The 17,992-nt window shown below is 38.9% G+C and overlaps 1 long non-coding RNA gene across 1 annotated transcript in view; it reads left to right on the forward strand.

The window, feature by feature from the left end:
• The window catches only part of LOC134759853 (uncharacterized), an 89,870-nt gene that overhangs the window by 30,450 nt on the left and 41,428 nt on the right, over positions 1 to 17,992 (forward strand). Inside the window, exons 4-5 of the long non-coding RNA XR_010136701.1 lie at positions 4,397 to 4,511; positions 5,950 to 6,027. This is a non-coding gene — a long non-coding RNA (uncharacterized LOC134759853). The remainder of the gene's footprint in view (positions 1 to 4,396; positions 4,512 to 5,949; positions 6,028 to 17,992) is intronic.

Consider the following 17,992-nt stretch of genomic DNA (forward strand, 5'->3'; position numbering starts at 1 on the left):
TAATAACCCTATTTAGATCATTACTATCCAGTTTCTGTTCCTATAGCGTTTTGCTTTCATTCTGTAGTTTTAACATCTGTACATTCCTCTCTGCATTCTGGTTGTGTTTCTATATCCCCTTGCCTTCAGACTGTAAGTTCCTTGAGAATAATGAATTTTTTTTTTTTTTTTTTTTTTCTTTGAGACAGAGTCTTGCTCTGTCACCCAGGCTGGAGTGCAATGGCATGATCTCAGCTTACTGCAACCTCTGCCTCCTGGGTTCAAGCGATTCTCCTGCCTCAACCTCCTGAGTAGCTGGGACAACGGGTGCCTGCCACCATGCCTGGCTAATTTTGTATTTTTAGTAGAGACGGAGTTTCACAATGTTGGCCAGGATGGTCTTGATCTCCTGACCTCGTGATCCACCTGCCTTGGCCTCCCAAAGTGCTGGGACTACAGGTGTGAGCCACTGCACCTGGCCAGAGAATAATAAATCATTTTCATCATTTTTCTTTCAAAAAGTAGTACTCCCAAAGAACATTTATTGAGCACATGCTAATCGCTAATGAGTGCCAGGGAAACAAAGAGAAGAAGGCATGTGTAGTCTCTGTTCTCATGGAGTTGGTATTGCACTGGCAGGAGAATAACAATAGATGGGAAACATAGACAAACAAAGTAGTTACAAACTGTGATACATGCTGTAAAGCAAGCACAAAGGGCAATGGAATAAGAGAGTCTTGGGGAGGGGGATATTTCATTAGATAGGGTATAGGAGCTGGCTTCTTTGTAGTGGTGATCTGGGAGATGAGAAATGGCACTGGGAAGGCCGTGTGGAACACTCTGAAGAGTAGCAACAATGTCCTAAGGCAAGCAAAAGCTTGGCATATATAAGGAATTGTCAAAAGTCATTTTGTGGTAAGGGGTGAACAGGTAGAAGGAAGAGTTGGATATTTAGGCCGGTGTCAGATCATTCAGGACAAGGAGTTTGGACTGTGTTTTTGTTCTGTTTTCTTTTGTTTTGAGACAGAGTCTTGCTCTGTTGCCCAGGCTGGAGTGCAGTTGTGCAATCTCAGCTCACTGCAACCTTCACTTCCCGGGTTCAAACAATTCTCCTCCCTCAGCCTCCCAAGTAGCTGGAATTACAGGCGCAGACTACCACGCCTGGCTAAATTTTGTATTTTTAGTAGAGACATGGTTTCACCATATTGTCCAGGCTAGTTTCCAACTCCTGGCCTCAAGTGATCCGCTTGCTTCAGCCTCCCAAAGTGCTGGGATTACAGGTGTGAACCACCATGCCCAGCCCGGACTGTGTTTTAAGTGTAGTTGGAGGCCATTGCATGGTTTTAAGAAGGAATGTGATATTGTATAATTTATATATATATATATATATATTTTTTTTTTTTGAGATGGAGTCTCGCTCTGTCACCCAGGCTGGAGTGCAAAGGCACAATCTTGGCTCACTGCAACCTCTGCCTCCCAGGGTTCAAGTGATTCTCCTGCCTCAGCCTCCTGAGTAGCTGGGATTACAGGTGCACACCACCACTCCCAGCTAATTTTTGTATTTTTAGTAGAGACAGGGTTTCACCATATTGGTCAGGCTGGTCTCGAACTCCTGACCTCGTGATTGGCCCACCTCGGCCTCCCAAAGTGCTGGGATTACCGGCATGAGCTGCCATGCCCAGCCAAATGATATGTATTTTTAGAGATAATGTAGATAATTGTTGAATTAAACTATCTTTTCATAAGAAGAGGGCTTATTTACTCTAATTGAATATTAATAGTCTTTGTTTCTTCATATGAAACATTTGCAGAGCCTTCAAAGACTCCATGAATAAAACCATCAAAAATAAAAGAACACTTAACTCAAATTTTTCATGTTCATTGTCTTGGCCAGTTAGTTTTAATTGTTAGATTTCTACTAATTTATGAACAAGGTTTGGCTAAAAATAATAAACAATCTTCTAGTATAAACAGAGCCCTGAAGAGTGGGGGATGGTAACTGTTTGTGTGAGTATGATGCCCCTTTAATTGAATTCACAGAACACATTAAAAAATAGTACAATAATTTGTCTTTGTAATAAAATCCCCTCCCTTCACTTTATTTCTCTCTTCATTCGGGGTTACTCCTCATAAATTTAAGAAATTCTTTTATCGTTCTAAGCAGGAGTTTACACATACCTGGGAGTAATTAATTTAACTTTTTACAGATTTCTTTGTAGTGTGGGGGTAACTTTCTGACCTTTCTTCTATTTAGAATGAATGAATGAAATGGTACTGGGTTTCCATAGAATAGTCTAAAGAAGGGGACAAGAGATGTGATGGGAATAACAACTTTTAGACCCAAATGGGGAAGAATCTAAAGAACAGACTTTCTGCTTGAAGAGATTCAAGTCCATTGCTCTTAGAAAAGTTTTCTGGTAATAACTCAACTTGGAATAATGCAGCAAGTTTATATTGGTAGCCACCTATTTGTAGATGAAAAGACTGGAAATAGTTCACACAATGAAACCCAGCTATAAGGCAAACTGACATAAACCAAATGTTCCTGATAGATCCACCTACTCTTCACAAACAGAATGGGATCTGTAACAGTGGGAGTCTGGTCCATCTCTAATTTTATTCTGTCTTATTGGTACTCATCCTGATTAGATTGGAGATGGAGTAAATGTCTTAATTAACTTAAACATATAACTACTCCAGGATGTATTTCTAAGTTCAAGGTACTCTGGGAGAAAATGAGCTGTTTAATTTAACAAATGTGATTTATGGTGAAATTTATCATGAAATTTGCTGAAATTTCTAAAATTTTTAAAAATAGTTTTCAGGATGGTAATTGCTGTAAGGGGTAAAATTATTATGTGCATATTAATAGCCTTTAAGCATTTTATGAAGTAATCCAGTAAAACTGACTTCTAGTCAGTCCCCGCTATACTTGCTTTATTGGCAACATTTCATCTGTGGGTTGCTGTTGAGACATTTTTACTGTTTACCAGATGGGGTAAGATTTTACATAACTTAAAACATCTGCTCTCATTGCAGTCCAATATGATCATCTATTTATATTTTTGAATTATATTATTCATTTCCTTTTAAATGATCATGAAAATGTTTTCAGAAGGACAAGTTTACATGATATTTGTGAAAGACATTTAACTTTTCCCTCTTTTTCTCGTGTATCTGCTATTAGGATGAGCCATATTTTGAGTCATGAATATAGTGAAATATTTAGATGCATCTCCTACTTATGAAGTATTTGATTTCCTAAATTAACTGTTGTTAATGTGACCTCTGCTTTCCCATACACACCTGTATATAATCATTTCACTGTAAATATAAAATACAGAAAGCCATTTTAGATCATGCCAAGAGTCTGATACAAAAAATGTCTTCAAAAATGCTGTAAGGATAATGCTGCTCCTTAAAAAACAGAAGAAGGAAAAGCTATACAAAATAAAAAAGGAAATAGAGTTATTTACTTGGGCTTTGAACTAGCTAATAGTGAAAATAACTATTGTGTAATTTACAAAGCACTTTTATATATAATAATCAAAAATTGGTTATAGATGTTACTATTGTTGTCCCATTTTACAGACGAGGAAACTAAAGCTTAAGGGCATTTAACAACTTACCTAAGGTTAGGGTGGTGAAGCTATTGGGGCTCAGACCATAGTCCCTTTCTCCAAGAACCTCATTTCATTCCAATATAGCCAAGTCTGAATTGTTGAATCCTTGAAATCTCAGCTGGCAGCGTGCATGTTCATGATGCTGAGAGGTTAGAATGAGAAGTTTCCTTTTGTTTATGGTTGGAATATGGTGTGTAGAGCCTATTGCTTCTGTGGGCTTAATCACCTCCTGGGTCACAAAGCCTTTGAGGTGTACTAGGTTGAATTGTGTCTACCCAAACATATCCGTAGTCCTAATGCAGTACATTTGAATATAACCTTATCTGGAAATCATCTTTAAATGTAATTAAACTAAGGATCTTGAAACGAGATTATCCTGGACTTAGCTTGGGCCCTGACTCCAATGCAGCGTATCCTTATAAGAAATAAGAAAGGAGAAGACACAGAGACACAGAGGCCGGATAAAGATGGAGACAAAGATTGGAGTTATGCAGCTACAAGCCAAGGAACACCAAGACTTGCTGACAGCCACCAGAAGCCAGGAGAAAAACATGGAACGGATTCTCTCGCTGAGCCTATAGAAGGAACCAACCATGTCAATACCTTGATTTTGACTTTGTACTTCTGGTCTCCAGAACTGCGAGATAATAAATTTTTGATTTTTAAGTGATGAAGTGTGTGGTAGTTTTTTAAATGGTAGACATAGGAAACTAATACAGTTTGACTCTCTTCTAGAAATTGTGAAAATAATAATATATGAAAATCTGAATTTTTGCCATGTTTGTTTGATATAGAAAATGAGAAAAAAGGCAAGATGACCAGAAGATACTGACAGAAAAAAAATTAAGCAGCAGCACCATTAGTGGAAGCCAACAAGCCTTTCCATTGCTCCTGGGGAGCTGGTCCCAGGTAATATTTGCCTGTTTTATCTGATCTGCCGTTTGAGGAATAGGTACGAATGTGATTCAGAAGATTAGGAGTGTAGGACATCACTAATTAATTATGCCACCCTGGAATGTCACTTAAATTCTCAGAGCCTCCTTCATAAAATCAACTCACCTTGAGGCCTGTGGGTCTGACACTGCCAGTCATCCAGCTTAGTAGAAACAGGGCTTTGGAACCAAAACACCTTGGTGCAAATCTTACCTCTATCACTTACTATATATAGGCAGGTTTGTAAATCTCAATGTTGTTTCTATGCCATAATGACCATTATATCTTCTTTAAGAGGAATCGAGTGGGTTAAATGGGATAATCTATGTAAAACATATATATATATATATATATATGTTTAACTTTTTTCCCAAATATTTTAGGGCAAGTTTATCATCATGCTAACTCAATCCTGGAGTCCTAGTGACTGACTAGCAGGTTTCTCAATCTCTTTAAAGAATTTTCATGTTTTAGATTTGTATCCTTTAAGGGCTTTCTGGTTCGTATTTTCCATATCACCAATGGATGAGGGGTATGTGTTATATTCTCTTTAGTTTGTTTTCAGAAAACAATAGGTTGAGTATGTGTATTTTCTTTCAAACTATACACTCATCACACCTCACACATTCCCCAATTTGAAAAATCTCTGGACTAATATTCTGGCTGCAACACACAGGAAATTGTGCCCTAACATTGTCCGGAAAATATCAATGTCAGGCATTTCTCACTGGCTTTAGAGAAAAGCTTTCTAAATGAGACAGTTTTTAATATATACCTAAAATTACACATTTGTATAAATATAGGCTTGCTTAAAAGTAATAGTATAAAATCAAGCCAGGGACCCATAAATGATAAAAATGCATAATACACCCTTAAAAGTCTGGATGAACTATTCAGTTCAGTTTCCAGTTTAAATAAAACAAATTCCAGCAACCAACAAGTTTCAAAGTAACAAATTTTAATTGGCATCTCTCAGCCTAGCACTTACAAAAATTCTCCTTTCTTTTCTCCTCTCGTTTCCATCACACAGTCGAGGTTGCTCTGGAGGAATTTTCTCTGCAGCTCCCAGACTTACTTCATATTCCCAAACCCAGTGTCCTTCCTCCTATGCTCTGTGTCTCCACACACTCCATTCCTTAACAAGGCTTGTTGACCTATCCCATCTCTAGCTGCACACACTTCCTTCTGACTGGAAGCAAGGAGGAATGAGAGTTTTGACCTGGGCAATGTGAGAAATCTCTTTTGTGGGTCATAGGAGAGGCTGTGAACTTTGAGGTAAAAAGTAATTTTTAGTCCTGTCATAATTTTAATAGCTTAGATTAACTTATAACTTAAAAGTACTTTCAGCTATATTATCATATTTTCTCTTAAAATATCCTATAAAATTCTTACAGTACATTATTATTATTTTCAGAGAAGCGTACTAACTAGATGGGAGGCAAGCAGCTGTGAGCTGTCTCTTTTAGCACCTAACTTTCCTGGCTTGGCTAAGGTAAGTGCAGAGACAAAACTTGAATCTAGGTCTTTGAACTCCTAGTCCCATGTTTTCTGTCTGCCTGTCTCTGTTTCTGTCCCTTTGTCTATTGATCTATCTATATATGTATGTATATATGTATGTATGTATTATCTATCATCTATCTATCTATCTATCTATCATCTATCTATCTATCATCTGTCTAATCTATCTACGTATCTACATCATCTATCTACATGTATCTGCCTGTATTCATCCATCTAATTTCATTGCCTCACTGTACCTGTTTGAATGATTGGATGTAACTCAAAGTCTGCAAGTTGAATCCAGGAGGAATAGTCATGTGGTGACATCCTCCCAACTGCACAGCGATGTGTGATAGGAGCCAGCCCTTATGGTACAGAAGCTGCTGGTACTTCCTAAAGGGTCATACCAACCAGAGGGGAACTATCAGAATGGGGCACCAAATGGGGGGAAATAAGGCACTGAGGCAATTTTATGGGGTGAATATGCTATAAAACTTTAGTGTCACTTATTCCTAATTCCACCTTTCCTGAGCAATGCATCTGACCCAAATGAAATGCAATGAAAATAAAATGAAATAATTAATTCCCCAGTCCATAAGTGGAAATCAAAAGTCAGTGGAGAGGACGCTTTCCAAGTCAAAAATATCATTCAAATATGAATAAATTATATCACATTGTTGTTATTAATTTATCATTCCATTCAAAGACCTCTTGGGTAGAAAAAGCAGAGGTTTAACATTCATAAAACCTTTTTGACAGTGAGTAGGGTCAGATTCTCATTCCATGCTCATTGTAATTCTCCTCTCAGTTATCCTACTGAAAATTATTTTCAAAACACATGCTTTGTTACATGTGAATTAAATAGAACCGTAAGATCTCTTTTCCCAGATTAGAGGTCACCAAACTTTTCTTGTAAAATTTCAGATAGCAAATACTTTAGGTTTGAGGGATATATGGTTTCTGTCTCAACTACTAAACTGTCTGGGCAGCTGGAAAGCAGCAATGAACGTAAATTAATATATGTGCCAAATTAATATATGTGCCTGTGTTCCAAACAATGTTATTTACAAAAGCAGGCAGTGGGATGGGTTTGGCCCACAGGCTGTGGTTTGTTGACCCCTTTTCTAGATCAAATGGAGAAGTCAGGAGGTGGGGTGTAATCCTGGGAAAATCTGTATTTTTGCTGGACTGAAATGCAAGATAAAAATCTGTGTTGCTGAACATAGCCGCACGAACCTATCCCTATTCATTAATATATGTATTAGTTCACTTTTCTTTCCATGTGGTTAAATAAATCTACTTACATTTTCATAGCAAAGAAACAAAGGCACTGTTCTCTTGAAGGCTCAGCCTGCTCTGTAGGGGAATGGAAACAATTGCAATTGGAAAAGCAAATATTCTTACCAAAGTTTTAAAATCGAAAGTGAAGAAAGAAAAACTTCATTAGCAGTGAGAACTGCACCTTGGATGCTCATTGGTTTTGAAAGCACCAAATAAGCGAAAAAAATGAATGCATCAATCTTTCAGAATCAATGCATTTCTCTGGAAATAAAGTGAACTTTCCATTTCAACCCGATTCTCCCTTCATTCACCATAGACACACCAGAAATCAGTCCTCCCTGAGTTAAACTACATTACGGTACCAAGCAAAGATTCTTGGTATATAGATTCTTAGCAAAATGACAACCACACTACAAACCTTAGAAAATGTAACATCAGATTCATAAAGGAGCCTACTAACTAGATGGGAGGCAAGCAGCTGTGAGCTGTCTCTTTCAGCACCTGACCTCCTGAGATGCTTAATAGAATTGCCTACAAAGTATTACTCTCTCATCAGTGCCAAGAGGCATTTGTGGAGAGATAAATAAAGCTATTTTCCAAAATGGGGAATATTCTGGCATGCCTGTATTGAAATGACAGTTTCTTTATGGGATAGGAGATGGGCAGGAAAATGCCAGCCAGGTAGTTGCCCCTGTGCCTACCACTAGTAGAAGTTCTATAATGAGATTCCAAATTAGATTGCTGAACCTCAAAGACAAGGTGCTTCACATCTGTGAGATGTTCAGCTTGACTTTTTAATGAGTTCACCGAGCAGAATGAACCACACTTGAAATCAAATACTTTGCATGCAGGATGAAATAAGTGGGGATCAATCATAGTCAGGGAAGTGGCAATTGCTCTGAATGTAATGACCCACTAAAGGGGGAAAAATGAGAGTGTAAAATGGAGCAGATGAAAGAACCAGTTCATGGCTAACACAAATGGGCAACATTTGTGCCAAGGCAGAGCTGCATGCATTAGCCTGTAGAGATGATATCTGGAGAGGGTGGGATGGTGAGAAGTATAAATGTTCACACTCTCTATCCAAAGACATCAACCTACTCAGGAAGCAGCCATAATGATCATCATCTTAGGAAGCATTTTCTGAGTGTATTATTCTCAGAGGCTTTTAACTGGTGACAGACTTTGGAAAAGCAAACAAATTAGTCTTGGTAACAGGTTGTTTTTTGTTTGCATGCAGATTATATTCTAGATGAAGCCCACATAACCCACCTACTGAGTATCAACAAATGCGTGGCATAAGCCTTAGAGGTGTCTTCTTCCCTATAAGTGGCTGAAGGGCTGCAAAAGCTCTCAGGAACCAGTATCTCTCCCCACACAGGCAGCTCGCTTGCGGACTCCCTGAGAGAAGTATCGGCACAAAGGTCTGCAGGCTGGCATGGCCGTCACCCCAATAATCCAGGGTCTTTTTATCCCAGCCACTCTGCTGTGATTAGTATACCTGCCATAGCTAGGGTTCTCCCAACGTAGGGGTCAGCAGATGGAAATAATCATGGATGCCCCAGGTATGATCCACCTCTCCTGTTTCAGAACCAATATCGTTACCTGTTTCAATGTCTAGCGGGGAAATGTCACTGGAGGCCTCATTAACAGCAGACAGTACAGAGAGTCATAGTCTAACTTCTGGCCTTTCTGCAGGATTTGAAGCTTATACTAAGGAAGGAAGAAAAAGAACAGGTGTCGTGACTTGTCGTTTTCTTTTTTCATACCGCAACTGTCACTCATAGGGTTCCAAACAGAATGAAAAGAGCCAAAAGGAAGCCCAGTGAGTTGCCCGGCCTGGGAGGTCATGATGGTTTATTGCAGCCTTTGTTTTTACGAGAAAGGACAGCAGGCCAGTGTCTCTTTCGCCTACCTTCCCTTTTAAGATACTCTTTTGACTTGACAGTCTTTTAGCTGTCAAAGCCCCATCCAAATCCCAGCAGGCTCCTGCCTGGGTCAGTGCTGGACATGGTCCTGCTGCCGGCCTCAGGCTGCCTTCTGGAATCCTCTGGAATGCTTTCTGGAAAGTCACGAGGGAGCAAGTTTGTGTGTTTCATTCTTTCTGTTCCTAGCTGAGTCTGCTAATGAAAGCTTTCTGCTTTGAGGGGAGAGAGAGGCTGCCCCATCTGGTGCTCTCCTGTCCCCTGGTAAGATTATAGTAATAGAGGGGAGATGCATCTAGGACAGCAGTCTCTAGCTGCTGCTATAGTTCTTTCTCTAACCTCACCCTGCAATGCGAAGTGTTCCCAGCTTGGCAATGAAATAGAACTAGGAATGACATGATGGAAGGGTTTCGGGGTCAAAGAAAGCTGGGACACACAGTACAATGCAAAGTTAAACAATGAGGATGTGTGGGATGCACCTATGGGAAAAGGTGTTTCCAAAACTATCTGATCTAATAACTTGTCCTCCAGCGTCTACCAAGAATGTTATTGTAGGGAGAACATTAAGGGTTACATAGAGGGAAGGATAATTGCTGTTTATTATATGTACATATAGAGGTACTAGACTTAAAACACACATGTGCTTGCATGTGTGTGCGTGCGTGCACACACACACACACTGGACATTGCTCTCAAGGAGACAAGGAGATTGTGGTCTCTCATTAAGACAAGTACAAATTGATCAGGGGTCTTCAAGGGCAAACCATCAAGAGAGGTGCTATTGTTCTGCTATTTGTCTCCCTCTCTCTTTCTTTTAAATTTACTCCTCTCCAATTCATTGAATTTTTTCCCTTATTCTTAGAATCTCTTAGGAAAAATTCTGTGCATTTTTCTAAGTTGAATCTCATTTTGCTATTCTTGCCCATATTCTTATTCTTAAGGGAAATACATGGCTGGAATTCTTGTGTGTATGACTGATAAAGCCTTTAGAAAAAGAGATAATGAGGCAGAGACCAACAGAGATCAAAGAATCTCCAGCATAGATATAACACAACAGCTATGTCATCTCAAAAGAAGTCCTGTCATTAATATGCTGGGGATGGGAGTCCTTGTCTGAGTGGTCAGGCAGGCGGGCAGCATTTACTAAGAACCTGCAGTGATGCCGACAACTGTCCCAGTCACAGCAGGGAATTATGTGGGAACAATGCACTCTAATAAAAATAAGAGGGACAGAACACAAAGTATTGAAAATACACAGAAAAAAACTTATATTCAGAGACATGTGTAATCCTGTACATCACTATCTGAGTGTTAAGGATGTTGCTATGATGAAAGAAGGAATCAGAACCTACAGAGGATTGTCTGGCAAGCCCTTGAATACCAAGACGCACTCACAACTAGTAGAAAAAAGACTAAACAGAGATGTTTGGTGGGCTGGAACAGTGAGGGTGCAAAGCAACAGGAAGACATTACCACTCTTAGCTTTTTTTTGCTCAAGCCCCTCTTGGGAGTTCCTATATATGTTCCATCTTAGCTTGGATGGCTGTTTTGGCAAACTAAGCCCCATTCATTTTCTGTCCATGAATCACAGAAAACTTGAAGCCTTAGGAAACATAATTTGTCTTCATATAACCACAGGTGTATCACCATGTCTTCTATCTCAGGAAGTGATTTCTGAATGAAGAATTTGACTTCTCTTAGCTAACATATGTCCCAATAATATCAGACCAGTATGTCACTATCTTCTCTGGCCCTTCCAATGTTGCTAGGCAGTTAAAATGCCATATGGTAGGTGACAAATAAAAGCCATAGCCAACGAAGTCTCTCAAAGCAACTGTCTTAGATGTTTCCCTATTTCTGTGTGATGTCTTGTGCTTGCCATCATCTTCCTAGCTCTGCAATCCCGCTTTAATCCTTGCTTCTGGCCTGTTTCTCTTTGGCAAACCTTGGGACTACTTCAAGATATTAGAGAACAGATCTCAGTTTCTGGTCCTCGTTCCTTGGTTTTCATGTGTCCCAGTGTATGTGGGGGCTGAGAGTGGCACTGCTGGCTGAATCACCTTCCCTCTCTCCGCTTTCACCCTCTGCCTCCTTCACCTCCCCACTTTGCCCTCTACCTCTTTTACATCCCCTCCTTCCTTGCCATTCTTCCTGCCCGCCTATACTTATCACTAGGGGAGCATTCTGGTACAGATGTCTCAGTGATTGAAGTTCTCATACTGATTGAGGAAAGAATACAAGTAAAATAATTTCCCTGAAGTGATGAAGTAATTTTTATAAAGTTAAAATAGTGATGGAATGGAAGTGGACAAATCTAGGGGAGTTCATTGCCATTTAATTATCCAGTAGTTCTCAACTGAGAGTGAGTTTTGCTCCACTCCCCAGGGTACATTTGGCAATATCTGGCGACATTGATTTTCATAATTGTGCTAGGTGAAGTTAAGGGTTTGCTACCTTCAGCAATCATTATAGGCTAAGGATGTCCCTAAATATACTTCAATACACAGGCCTTCCGAAGCCTAAAATATTAATTGTAGCTTTGTGGAGAAATACTGAGTTACCTTAATTATAACAAAGTCATATTGTTTACAATTGGTAATTTAGTTTATCTAGGAAGAAAAAGATACATTTTCTGTAGCTAGGCAAGTGGATGCAATTTTCTATGGAACAAATTTTTATCTTTGGCTCCTTCTCTTACTCTGTTACCGTTAAGTGATCTATACCAGAGATCACCAAACTTTACCTGTTCCAGACAGTAAATGTTTCAGTCTTTGCAGGGCTAGGAGGCAAAATTGAGGATACTTATGTCTTAAGAGAGAAAACTCCTGCTGTTTCCTGCTATGTTTGCCTGGAATGGACAGTCCCTTGGTGTTGGGCAAACTTTACATGCAGTTGTGTCTCAGTGGAGATATTCTCTGGAGGAACAGGAACTGATTCCAGGGGCTGGGGCCTGGTGGTGAGGTGACTCCTGGACTGAGATTGTACCACTCGATGCTGACAGTGAAGCCCCCAATGTTCAGGTGTCAAAGAGTGCTGGTTCTGTGCAGCACCAAGACTCAGCTGCCAGCTGGAGGGCAGGTGCTGCTGTGGATCAGCACACAGGGCAGATGCCCTGTGCACCTCATAATGCTAGCTGGTTCATGCAGTGCCCATGGGCTCTAGAGAAACAGGAGAATTTGGCTCCTGGGCTGCAGTTTGTTGTATCCCCCAACACCTGATTCTGTATCATCTGTTTCTCCATCTTCCTTTTTCTCTGAGAGGATTATTTAATCTCAGTCTGAAGGAACTTTCTCAAACTTCAAATGTTTTTGAAGTTTGTACCAACAGTAGAATTTAATTTATTGTAGCAACAATATAATTTATTTTGAACATGGAGAAAAATCATATTTAATGGTTACTTTCTCTAAATGGAATTAGCCTTGTTCAGGTCTACCATGTAAATACAGCTTTGACTAACTTTTGAGGGGCACTTTGAATCCATTTAAAAACATCTGCATCCAGATGGCCTACTATTTTAAAAAAAAGCAAACAAAACAAAAACAAAAAACTTAAGGCTATTAGACATGGGCTCTTCTTCATCCACTAAACCTACAAACTTACAGGCCAAAATATTGTTCTGATTTTATTGGCAGAATGTTATGAGAGTTAGTCTAACTAAGTTAAGCACTTCATATATTTTATATAAAAGAAAGGGAGGTAATTACTAGAAAACAGCCAAAACCCATTCTCACTTCCTTTTTCTATTCTTGGAGAAAGAGTTATATTCTCTTTTGAATGCTTCTTTGTGCAAGCCTATTCCTTCACCTTTGTGCTGGTCTCTCTATTTTTAATCTCCTTAGAAATAAGCTTTTTAACAATCTTCCCATTGGTATCTACCAAAATTTTCCAGAAACATCATTCCAAATGATGAATACTTTAGAAGCATTCTTATTGTATTTGAGAAAAACACACAAATGCTTGCTATCACTGCTGTATAGCACTCTAGTGGAGGTCCCAGAGAATGCAATAACACAAGGGAAAAAATCTACTTGCTGGTTGTATCAGACAGGGTTCTCCAGAGAGAATCAGTAGGACAGATAGATATAGAAAGGGGGATTTATTAGGGGAACTGGCTCACATGATTATGGTGTCTGAGGGGTCCCACAAAAGGCCATCTGCAAGCTGGTGTCCCTGGAATGCTAGTAGCATGGATCAGTCCAACTCTGAAAGCCTCAGAACCAGGAAAGCTTATGGCATAACTCTCAGTCAGAGGCCAAAGGCCTGAGAACCAGGGGAAGCCACTGGTGTAAGTCCTGGAATCCAAAGGCCAAAGATCCTAGAGTTGAGATGTCCAAGGTCTAGAGAAGAAGAGTGTCCCAGACCCAAGAAAGAGAGAAAATCATCCTTCCTCTGCCTTTTTGATTCCATCCAGCCCCCAGCTGATTGGGTGGATCTTTTCCACTCAGTCTACTGACTCACCTGGCCATCTCCTCTAGAAGCACCCTCACAGTCAATCCCAGAAGTAATGCTTTACCAGTTATCTAGGCATTCCTTAATCAAGTCAAGTTAATGCCTAAAATTAACTTTCACACTAGTGTATCTTCTGCTCATCCTGAATTGGTGTGCTCTCCAAACTTATATCCTGAATGCATTTACATTCTTACTCCACATGCCCCACCTATGTGAACCCATTGCCTCCTGTGGCTTATAGTATATGAATCAAGAGTCCAAATCTATACTGGAAATTCTGACTTTTCTCCTGCATTGCATACTCTTATCATCCAAATCTTTATTAGCATTAGCTGTATGTCCCACAGACATCTCAAAGTCAACATATTGAACATATCCAATACTGAACTCATGATCTTTCCCTTTAAATAAACTCTTTCTTTATTTACAGGGCTTATTCACAGCAACATGTCAATGGAGCCAAGACTGGGAAATCTCCACTCTTTCTATATTTCCAATCATGGGAACAGTGTCAACACTCACCCCATGATCCTGAATCCTGGGAGTCATTCCATGCTCCTGATTTCATGCATAACTGTGCAACATAATTCCATTTCCTTACTGTGTCACAATTTCTGTCCCCTTCTCTTCCACCTCCACTATTATGGCCTTATTTAAGACTTTCATAATCTCTCATCATAACTATTGTAATAATATATTGATCGGCCTCCCTGCTGGAAGTATTGTACCCCTTCATAATATTGCAATTAGAGAGATCTGTTGAAAAATAGAAATCTAATGATGTTATTTCCCGACTTAAACTGTTTCTGGAATCTCAAAACCTTTGCAGGTAAAGCAGAAACTATTTAGCATAATACATAAGGTCTTCCATTTTCTAGCCCTATATTGTCAACAGCCAATATTTAATTACTCTTCGGATTTATCACCACATTTACTGAGTACTATGTGCCAGGCACATGCATTTACATATATTTAATGTAATCTCAAACCAACCGTAAAATGAAGGTACTGTTTTAACTCCTATTTACGGTTGAAGAAACTGAGGCATAAAGCCTTTAAGGAGTTTGTTCAAGATCACATAGCTAGGAAGCTGTATGTTTGGAATTTGAACCCAGAGGGCCTGATACCAGAGCACAGAATACCCTTTGTCCCTACCCCCACTACCAGGAGAAATCAAGTGTCCAGGAAAACATTTTTTCTCCTTTTTTTAATTCTACGAGCTGCAATTACACAAAATTGGTTTAGTGTTTTGTTTCATGACACATTCTTATTATTGCCATGCATGGATAATTTATTATTTTTAATAATGTGATAAATGTCCCCAAGTGCTACCCCAAACAGAAGGTAAGACCTTGACAATAATCTGATTTCCAAAATGTGGTCCTTTCATTTATTTCCTTTCCCCTATTTCCCTGAAGTAACCATTATTAAGAATTTACTTTTCTTTTTATATAGTCTTATTACTATTATATGTATTCCTAAAACATATATTTTTATGTTAGATGCTTTTCACTTCAAAAAACCTATCATGATGCATGTAATCTTTTGGGACATATTGTTGCTAAAATTGATCTGCATTATTATACTCTGATTACTAGATAATAAGCCATTTTGTGAATGTACTATATTTTATTGATCTACTTTTTAGTTGATTGCCATTGGGTTGTGGCCAGAATTTTTTTATTTGTGAACAGTGCTGCTATGCACATTCTTACACATGTTTTCTATTTTTTGTGTATACAGGTTTTCTTTGGACAGAGCTCATGTTCTTCATCCCTAGACTATACCATCTCCCACCCTGGCTACCTTTAGAGTCATTCAATTATCCAACCAATATTTTTAATCTAATATGTGACCAACATTGTTTTAGGTGCAGAAGAAAAAAATAGGTGAAACTCCCACTCTCAAAGAGCTAATAAGGAAGACAGATGGAACACAAATATGTATATACATACATGAGGAAAGCACAGCTTACTTTCTTCCATTTGTCACTTTGCAGTTAATGTTACAGCAATTCTAAATTCCTTGCACATGAAGTTTAATCCTCTAAATCTTTGCTCATAATGTTTCTTTTGAATAAAATATCCTCTGAGCCCTCATTTTTCAGCTAACCTTATTTTATCTTTGAAAATTTAACTCAGATATTGTATCCCTCAGGAAACCATAGGTGATACTTCTCTGACTGGAATAAGGACCCTTCTTTGCACTCACATAGCTCCTTATCATAACTTTATCATATCTCTTTTCTACTTTTCCCCTCCTCTAGAATGTACAATTCAATCCTACTTATCTTTAAATAGCTCTAGTGACCAGTATGATGACTAGCAGATAAAAGGTATCCAATAGATCATAATCTATCGAAAAACAAAACTGAACTGATTCTGAAAATTCTGGGACTGAATCTTCTATAGGAATTCATTTTCAGGACTATTTTTTCTAAGAAAGAATTTTCATTCTGTATATGAGGATTACATAGTTATGATGAGAGAGTCTCTTCACTTATGAAAAGTAAATGCAGTCTGGTCATGCCCTTACTCAAAGGAATGAGACAGCGTTCTCATTAATTCACTCAAGAGACATATTATTCAAAGGTGGTCATTAACGACTGTTCCTTTTGTACAGGAGATCAAAATGGATTTAGAAACTCCAATAAAATGGTTTGAAAGGCAATGGGATTTAATGGAAAGAGCTCTGCCCTAGAAGTCACCTAGAAGACCCTGGTGCTGTTGTACATAGAGGGGAATGGGCTTATGTAATGATGAAGAAAAAAGTCACAATCCTGCAGAATGTGATCTGAAGGACAGGAGTAGATGTTCTACAGCTACCCCTTTCATTAACAGAGACTTTTCTTATTTAGGATAAAACCCTCCCTAAATATTTAACTTTAACCTGGCCCAAAGTTAAGAAGAACTAATACTTCCAATCTTTTGATCTCTATTCATAACAGAAGATACAGGCTATATCTCTTATGACTATGTTTGTTTTCCTTTACCTCAGTGATCTTTGGATTGGGAAAGGAAAGATCCTATGGGTTCCCCTCTCCCCATTTTCTGTTCTGGACTGCAATAAAAGATTACGTCAAAGATGACTATATTGACTTGCAAACAAGGTAATAGGAATTAGGGGACATTCTCTTGAGAGTTGGAGAGAATGGTTTCTTAGAGCCAAGAAACTGAGGAAAAGAGAAGGAAGGTGGGGAAGAAATCTGTACAAATTGGGAGCTACAGTGCAAAAGTGGACAGTGAGAAATTTCTGTGGTGTCTATGACCAGAAATTTGACCTGAACCACATATATCAGCCTTGTGTGTGGTTTTTTAAAGTAAGAATAGGTTTTGTGTCCAGTGTGGAGTAAAGCAGAGAAGGAAGGAAAGAGTAGATTCAGAAAGCAAGGAGAGAATGGGTGTCAGGGAGTCAGTGGGGGCAAGAAACTGGAGGGTTCCAGATTAAGAGGAAGTTAGGCACTCCAAGGACTCCTTGGACATACTGCTGTTTCTGGGTTGCATAGAACTGGGCTGTTTTATTTACACATTAAAGGAAAAGGTGACACAGGATGACCAGAGTTCTTGAAGACATTCAAGTGGTAGATATTTGGATTACACTTGGAATTATAATAGGTTTTTGTGACTGGATAGGCTTAATGAATTGGATATTATTAAGAATGTGAAATAACACCAGGATGTTTCAGTGTGGCCCTGAAGAGGGTGAAGATATAGGTTTAATGTTCACACAGATTTCGTTTTCACCAGCATTGCACAGATTTCATTTTCTTAAAAATAATTTTAAATATATGCATGTATACACACACACACACACATATATATTTACTTTCAATTATTTTAGAAACATATTTAAAGTGTTAGAGTTCAGTATTAGAAGTGACCAGAAAAGATAAATTTAATCAAATGACAAGTGCAATGGAAGATGTGTTCTTTTCTTAAGAGCGCCCCCATTATTCGGATTTCTGAAAGTCCATATTCAGACAAAAGAAAGATAGCCACTGCACTTTTACATTTGTAGGTAGGAAAAATCAGCCACGGGCTGGTATAGTGCCCCCATGGAAGACAGAAAGACTCAGTTTCTTTCTATCTTCTTGCTTTATTATCAGCAATGTGTGTCTTCTACACTGAGAACCAAGATGGCTGCTTAAGATCGAGCTACCATGTGCTCCCATTTCAGAGTGTATGAAGAAGAAATGGTTTGAAAAATGGCATGTCCCCTTAGGAACATCCTGTAGTTTTTACCTTTGACTTATGCTTACATTCCACCTAAAAGAACGTAGGCTGGGAAGTCGGGGGCGGTGGC

The sequence above is a fragment of the Pongo abelii genome, chromosome 14 (genome assembly GCF_028885655.2).
Source record: "Pongo abelii isolate AG06213 chromosome 14, NHGRI_mPonAbe1-v2.0_pri, whole genome shotgun sequence".
Classification (NCBI taxonomy): Eukaryota; Metazoa; Chordata; class Mammalia; order Primates; family Hominidae; genus Pongo; species Pongo abelii.